Source organism: Entelurus aequoreus, linkage group LG12, assembly GCF_033978785.1.
Source record: "Entelurus aequoreus isolate RoL-2023_Sb linkage group LG12, RoL_Eaeq_v1.1, whole genome shotgun sequence".
NCBI lineage: Eukaryota > Metazoa > Chordata > Actinopteri > Syngnathiformes > Syngnathidae > Entelurus > Entelurus aequoreus.
In genome coordinates, this window is record NC_084742.1 from 27,401,552 (window position 1) to 27,409,901 (window position 8,350).

Consider the following 8,350-nt stretch of genomic DNA (forward strand, 5'->3'; position numbering starts at 1 on the left):
TGGATCATTTGAGTTTGTTGGAGATTGTTTGGAATTTCGAACACAGTGTGTGACTTTGAGATTTTTGCTTTCTACTTTTGTGTGTTTAGCTTTCCCAAAAGTATATTTTTTCATGCACACTTTTTTCTTTGCTGTTTAAAGTATTTTCCCTGCTGCAGGCTATTTGAATGTTGGTAAAATTTTTCATTCACAGTTTTCCTTGTGCTTTTTGGTGAATTTCTATGCTGCCCTCTATTTGTGTTTTTGTACATTTTGAACATTAAATACTGTTGTACCTGCATGCTACCTGCTGTCTCCTGCATTTTGGGATCACCACCTCCGCTACAAAGAGCCTTCCTAACAGAATGATCCCACCAAAAAGAGTGTTTCTCACGGATACAGAGTAGGGGGGAATCCTCAAAAAGATAAAGGCTCCAGCATTGCAGCAGTGTTATTCTGCTGAGGACGAGAAGGACGAGGACATCTCTTCCAAGGGTGTGGAGGCTTGTAACTTGCCAATGTCCAAAATAAGGGAGGCAGAGAGCTGGCACCACTCCCCAGAGGAGCATACTTGGCATGTGTTGAAGGCGATGGCGACAGAGAGCCGGCGTCACAGCCCAGAGGAATCGGAGCACATTGTGTGGGGCCTAGATGGACGACTGGTGCCCATGGCGCCATGACCACCCCACCATCCCGTGCTCAATGGCGGCTTATCCATGTGGACCTCAACAACACCAAACTCAGGTGCCGACACTTGCCTCTCCCTCGCTGCCACAGCCCGAATATGGTAACCCCATTCATCATTTTGCCAAGCAATTCACATTGTGGGCTACGGCTCAATGGATGACGTCACGCCACCGACGCACACAAGGACACGAGCGTGGACGCGCCAGCGAGTTTTGATGACGCCATGCCTCTTATTGACTTTCTCTCTCTGACAGCAGCGGACACAGAAGCTGCAAACACGGACACCTTTTTTTCAAAGTCTTTAAGTCAGCCACCACCAACAGACATTAAATTATCAACAGTTGACCATCAAGCCATCTTTTCCAGGACTAACCCCTGATTTCCACAGGTCACGTCGTGGCTGTGGTGCATAATCACAATAGCGGAGGACTCTTTCCATTTTTACTCATATCAGGTGTCCATGTGTGTTGCCGTTCTGATCCATGCCCTAAATATACGCGGAGCTTCTATTTTTGCCGTTCGCTTTGGCACGACGGATCAATACAATTCAAATCTGACTGCAGCCGTGACGCTTCCTGTGGAAGTCAGGGGTAAGACTGCCAGTCAGCATCAACCAAATTACCTTCCTAAAGCTTCGCCCACAGTGACTTTTTAGTCACCCGGGACTCAAGCTCTGTCCCCTGAGATACAAGCTTCACCCACAGTGACTTTTCAGTTTCCCGTACTCAAGCTCCGCCCCTTGAGATACAAACTCCACCCACAGTGACTCTTTAGCTCCGGGAGGCTCAAGCTCAGCTTCTCAGTTCTCCCCTCGCACCATGGAAAACTAAGGTTTTGGAGCCACCTGTTTCTGTTCCATGCTCACTCAAGCCTTTTTTGGTACGGTTCGGGATTCACATGTACATGTGATGAAACCGCCTGTTCTTCCAGTGGTTCTGACGACATCGCCAGTTCTGCCAGTCTGTCCGCCGACACACCTCCAGCGCCGCTTCCTGTAGGTCGGATGCCACCAGCTACGTCTACACCTCTGCGGCCAGCTCCGTCTCCACCTCTGCAGTCAGCGCTGTCTCTAGCTTCGCAGCCTTCTCTGTCTCGAGCCCCACAGTCTGCTCCACCTCCAGCTCTGCAGCCTGCTAGACCAACTTGCCTGCCAAAGAAGCACCCATCTGGCACCTGCATTCCTCCTCCTCGTCGGCTGTAAAGATGGCCGTTTCATGGACACCCTCCGCGCCATCAAGAACGACGCCAGGGACTTTGGCGCTGACTTCAGCAGGGGATGAGGTCTTGTTTTGGCTCTTATCCACCTTTGCATCTGCCAAGAGTTTGGCCAGTTCATTGATGCCCGCCTCGCCAGCTGCAGCGGCGGTCCACAAGCCGCCACCACCTGACTTGGCCCCATTTGGCTTTAGGTACGCTTGACCTAGCAATCCATCACCAACTCCTCCTTTCATGATCCTGTAACTTTGGGCTTCTTTCTTTTTGAGGTTCTGGGACGTCTGATATCCGTCTCTGAAGGGGGGGTTTTGTTACGACCTGTTACTTCAAGTCGTTATTTGTTTAGCTTTTTGGGTGTTTTACTGGTTTCGTTTCACTTCCTGGCTTGCGCTCTTATTTTGTTTCCACGTCTTGTTCTGTTGGTGTTGTTCCTGCAGTAGCTACACCCCTGCTGCTTAGGGCTGTCCTCATCACATGTGGGTGATTGGTAATTATATTTTTCACCTGCTTATAATGAGCACATGAGGACTATTTAGGCCAGGTTCAGCGTTTAGTTGGTTGTGTGATCTTTGTTTATGGACTGTTTCATTTGTTGGAGATTGTTTGGAGTTTTGAATACAGAAAATGACATTGAGATTGTTGCTTTGTACTTTTTTGTGTTTAGCTTTCCCAAAAGCATACTTTTTTGGGCACGGTTTTCTTGTGCTTTTTGGTGCATTTCCCTGCTGCACTATATTTGTGTTTTTGTATATTTTGGACATTTCAATACAATCGTACCTGCACGCTGCCTGCTGTCTCCTGCATTTTAGGGTCACAACCTCTGCTATGAAGAGCGTTCCTAACATAATGAACAGATTCAATCTGATGCAGGTGTTAGCTTTGGAAATGAATATTTACAGGTTGATTCCATATTTTTTTTCCTCAGTGTTGAATTATTTCCTAATTCTATTTGCTGTTCTTGACCTAAAAAATAAACTGTTATTGACTACCACAATTTATTTCTTGAATTATTTTAGTGTTTCTTGAAGCCAGAAAGTTGTCATTTGAAATTACCGTAGTTGTTTGTCAAAATTGTCAGCTGTTTTTGTCTACAAAATTTAGCAACTCAATAAACATCATCTAAGTCTGGTGAGGCCCTATTTTTTTGCGCCAGGGGGGCGACTTCTCCCTTCACTTTTATTCTTATTTTGTACATTCCGGTGAACCAGTGCCCTCTACTTGTGATATAATAAGTTCATTTACAGGAGCGCTCTGCTGTTTTTAAGAATTTGCTGCAAAAATAGGAGTCTCTCACATGTTTTTTGAACTGAACTGAATAGCCTAAATTATGAAAAAGAGAGGACCTAAAATGGAAACTTGTGGAATAGTGTAACTAAAGAAGTTTAACAAATGTCCATATAAACTGCATCTGAAGTAAACATGCTACAGCAACACCTGAGTTACATAAATCACATTACGAAAAAAAAAAAGTGTAACTAAAAAAGAAAGGACTTTAAGAGGAACTGCACTTTTTTTTATTTTTAGCATTTTATCACTCACAATCCCAATGTAAGACAAGAACGCATGTTTTTCTTTTTTCATGCATTTCTAATTCTTAAAATATGGAAAGTATGAGGTTGCTAACCATGCAGCTAATGGGAGTACACTATTGCGCTCATAAAGCCCTCTAAAAAATAAAAAGTCAGAAAACCGCCAACAATACTCCATTTACATCTCGTGATCTGAATATTAACCAAGTATTAGCGATATTGTTACTATAAGCGCTAAACCAGACAAAGTGTTTTTTGAGAGCTGACTAGCTTGTGCAGGTCCAGTATTGACATACTGAGCTGCTGTTGTTGGTGAAAGTTGATTTAGATTACAAATCATGTCTCTCACTTGGATAGTAGAAGGTTGTGGCCATATAAACCTAGATGTTGGTGAACTTGAATATCCAATGTATACCTTTTTTAATTTAACCTTCGCTTTATGATTGATTCTTCATCTAATCGGGAAGATATGAACATCCAATCAGTCGGCATTCCAGTGAGAGCAGACATTGTACAGTCAATAACAGTTTTATTATGTTCGTAGTTTGTATTTCTTGTTCAGCACTTAGCAATACTGCTGCAAGATTTTTTGTGTTTCACTATAAAGCTTAATCTGTTTATCACTCAGCATCTAAAACACTTCATATTCAGGCTCAAAAGTATAAGGTTCTGCATCATCATTTGTCCCAAAATAGTTGTTGTTTTCTCTCATGAAATCTGTAATGATTAGTAGTAGTTGTTGTTGAAGGAAATAGGCAACATTGTGATGCGTCTGTAAAATCATTTAGCCACCTTATGCTTAAAATGAGCAAAACGTGTAAATATTACATGTTACCATGAATGTGCTTGTTACTACAGTACATATATACTTACAACATGTATACAAAAAAACTGATGGAGGTGTTTGGATGTTGCTTTGAGCGCTGTGTAGGCGAAATAGAGCGGCACCCGTTATCTTAATTTTGAGCTGACATGCTAGCATTTTTTTTACGAGTTAGAATGCATAAAAAAGAAAAACATATGTGTTCTTGTCTTACATAATTATGAGTGATAGGCAAAATTCTATAAAAAAAAAAAGGTGAAGTTCCCTTTTAAAGGGGTTCCTTGAGGAACGCCTCAGTTATGTAAATCACAAGTTTGGCCCCAGTTTTGTATATTTGCAGCAAGGTTAAAATGTCAATGCAAAGACCCGCCAACGTGTTTACAGTGGTCCAATTTCCTCTATACAACACTTGAGTGTTTTTAGGAATTTTCTGCAAAAATGTTTGTCTCCTAAGTTTTTAACTGAACATAGTACGTTGTCATTCCCGGGCCGGATTTGGCCCGCGGGCTACCAGTTGGATGGCACTGACTTACAGCCATGTTTTTTTGCAATACCTAAAAGAGCCTTTGCAAACAGCAATTGTTGTGTTTGCGTCTCCATTACGCCTCCACATTTGTGGGCTGGTGGCCAGCTAGGGCTATTCCTCTGGCGCGACACGAGACAGGAAGTTGACAGAAAAGAATGATGGGAGGTGCGGGAGGCGACTTTAAGGTCCCCAGAGTCGAGGTAGGAGCCACCGACTGGCGGGAGTTATTGTTTGGGCTTGTATGCATCAATGGTGACAATATGTCCTGCCACAGTAATCCTGTGTGTGTGTGCTTGTGTGCGTGTGTGTTTTGGCGGAACATTCCAGGACAGTACCCTTGCTTTGTCCTACTTGTTCAATGTTGTGTTTTTATTAACTTATTAATGTATTATTTACATTATTTATATTGTATTTTTTACATTTATGTTATCAATTCATAATATTTTAGATGGCGCTTTTATTTGAGTTATTCTCCAGTATGGGGTTAGGGTTAGGGTTAGCACTGTCGATTTTTGGGAAAATGAAAGGATTTTAAGTGGGCCTTTATAGTCCGAAAATCAAGGTCCATGTGATTTTTTTTAATTTTTATAAATTTCCAAAGTAGGAAACAAAAAACATTTCACATTGTCATTATGGGGCATTGTGTGCAGAATTTTGAGGACACAAATGAATGTATTCCATTTTAGTATAAGGCTGTAAGATAACAAAATGTGGAAAAAGTGAAGTGTTGTGAATACTTTCCGGATGGACTCTGTGTTGAAATTGAGGAACGACATAAGAGAAAACCTTTTTGGCAAAATCTCTGTGGTGGCCATTGACCATGCTATAAATCCAACATATCACAGTAGTATGCACTCCTTGTGTTCACATGCTGAAAGAGGCCTCTATTTAATTTATAACCAGAGACTAACATGGTATTGATTGACATGCATCTTTCTCTGTACCAATTCAAAGCTGTACCCTATATACCTCAACATATTATTAAAACAGCATTTTTCCGAACAAATCTTCTGTTTTATGTGAAGCTTTATACAAGATTATGATTACGCAACAGAGCTGAACGCTGAAGATGGATCAAGTGATTTCATTCTCAGCATTAATTAGATCTTTTGAAGGACATTTAGCGGCATGGTTGAGTGATAGAGGCCATTTCGTGCACCCAGCCACCAAATTTACATTTCAAACATTTATTTTGATCTAGAGCAGTAGTTTTCAAACTTTTTTCACCGAAAAAAAAACTTGGCTCTCCAAGTACCACTAAAATGACCAACAATAAAATACAGTAGTGTAGTATGCCTAAGTAGTCATTAAAACAAAGCAGGGATTTTAATTTACAAGTATATTTAATATTTTTAGCCACTGTAACATTACACACTCTTTGAACAGTAACACTGTGTTTGAATATAGGAAAATGAAACATTATATTTAAATAATGAATCCTATCTTTGGCCTACCACTAGATGGTGCCCACATACCACTGGTGGTACATGTACCACAGTTTGAGAATCATCAATATAGATAATATGGATCGGACATGCGTTGGTGGAAATGTTGCATACATTTTGTTCCACTGACACTTTCATAATCTGTTTTTTGAGTCTGTCTGCGAGGTGTTCGTTTCTGGCATTATTCCCAGATTGCAAATGAAACCACACCCCACTCTCCCTCATGATTTATCTTTTGGTAATGTACACTTTCAATATTTGTCTTTAAATCGGCACTGCTATTTATTTCCAGACAAGGTCGAAAATAAACTTCACAACCATTGTATATAGATTCACTTGGCCATAACATTAGGGTACACCTAAAAAAACTGCTTTTTGCAGTGCATTTGTCAATGCATGTTACATGTCAGTATTATTATGCACATGCTAAAATTATATGAAAATAAAAGGATCAAACAGAGACATCCCAAACGGTGCGCAAGCTCACCCCAGAATGCATGAACCTGATGCTGTGGCATTGTTTAACACAAGTATCCAACATTTTAAAAACATTCATAAGTCAGAAAAGACTAAATTCATCATAAGTTCCCTTAAATAATGTTTTTCATGGTTTCATTTGCAGGAGGACTTTCAGAAATGAAGTGGTCTTATTAACAAAGTGCCAGGAGGGACTCCCAGATACAGTGCAATGCATAAAAACTAGGGGTGTGGGAAAAAATCTATTCGAATTCAAATCGCGATTCTCACGTTGTACGAAAATCGATTTTTATTTTTATTTTTTTAAATTTTTTATTAATCAATCCAACAAAATAATACAAAGCAATACCATAACAATGCAATCCAATTCCAAAACCAAACCCTACCCAGCAACACTCAGAACAGCAATAAACAGAGCAATTGAGAGGAGACACAAACACGACACAGAACAATCCAAAAGTAGTGAAACAAAAATGAATATTATCAACAATAGTATCAATATTAGTTACAATTTCAACATAGCAGTGATTAAAAATCCCTCATTGACATTATCATTCGACATTTATATAAAAAAAAGAACAATAGTGTCACAGTGGCTTACACTTGCATCCCATCTCATAAGCTTGACAACACACTGTGTCCAATATTTTCACAAAGATAAAATAAGTCATATTTTTGGTTCATTTAATAGTTCAAACAAATTTACATTATTGCAATCAGTTGATAAAACATTGTCCTTTAAAATATAAAAGCTTTTTACAAAAATCTACTACTCTGCTTGCACGTCAGCAGACTGGGGTAGATCCTGCTAAAATCCTATGTATTGAATGAATAGAGAATTGTTTTGAATCGGAAAAATATCGTTTTTGAATCAAAAATCGCGTGTAATCGAAAAAATCGATTTATAATCGAATCGTGACCCCAAGAATCGATATTGAATTGAATCAAGGGACACTCAAAGATTTGCAGCCCTAATAAAAACGCATGGTTAGCTTATTTAGCAGTTTATGGTGCTTGGAGCTCAATAGATGAGGGTATTTTAAATGTCTGCATGAGGCCTCTGGAGGAGATGCTGCCTGGTCACAGACATGTTGTAGGTCCGGTGGGTGGCAGGGTGCAATGCAGTTCTGCTTGCTTTTCTGCTGTCGAGAATGAACACAAAATGGTAACAACGGCTAGGTAATGTCCCCGTAAAGATTGAGGTAAAAAGTAAACCTGATTCTGGATGAGCTGTGATGGTTTCACTTGACTCTACTGTTCTCCTCAAGAGAGTAAAGAGAGCATGTCGTAGCTCGTGGGTCCCTCTATGGGCCGTCAGATGAAAAGCACAGGACTGCCATCGGGGAACTGAAAGCTGGTGGCCCAAACTAAATGTGGACGCTTGGAAGATTGGCTGGATTTGCTTTGTTTTAGTGTTGCTTGCATAGATGAACGAATAAACTGCATTCATAGTAAATCAATTATTTATTTTGGACCAATTGAGTGAAATTGGATCATTGGAAGATTCACGGTAATGTCGGAGGAATGTTAGGTTGTTTAAACCTGCCACAATGCAATGGGAAACGTGAAGCTGATGGTGGAGGTCATACTTAGCCATCCATCCATCCCTTTTCTACCGCTTGTCCCTTTCGGGGTCGCAGGGGGTCGCTGGAGCCTATCTCAGCTGCAT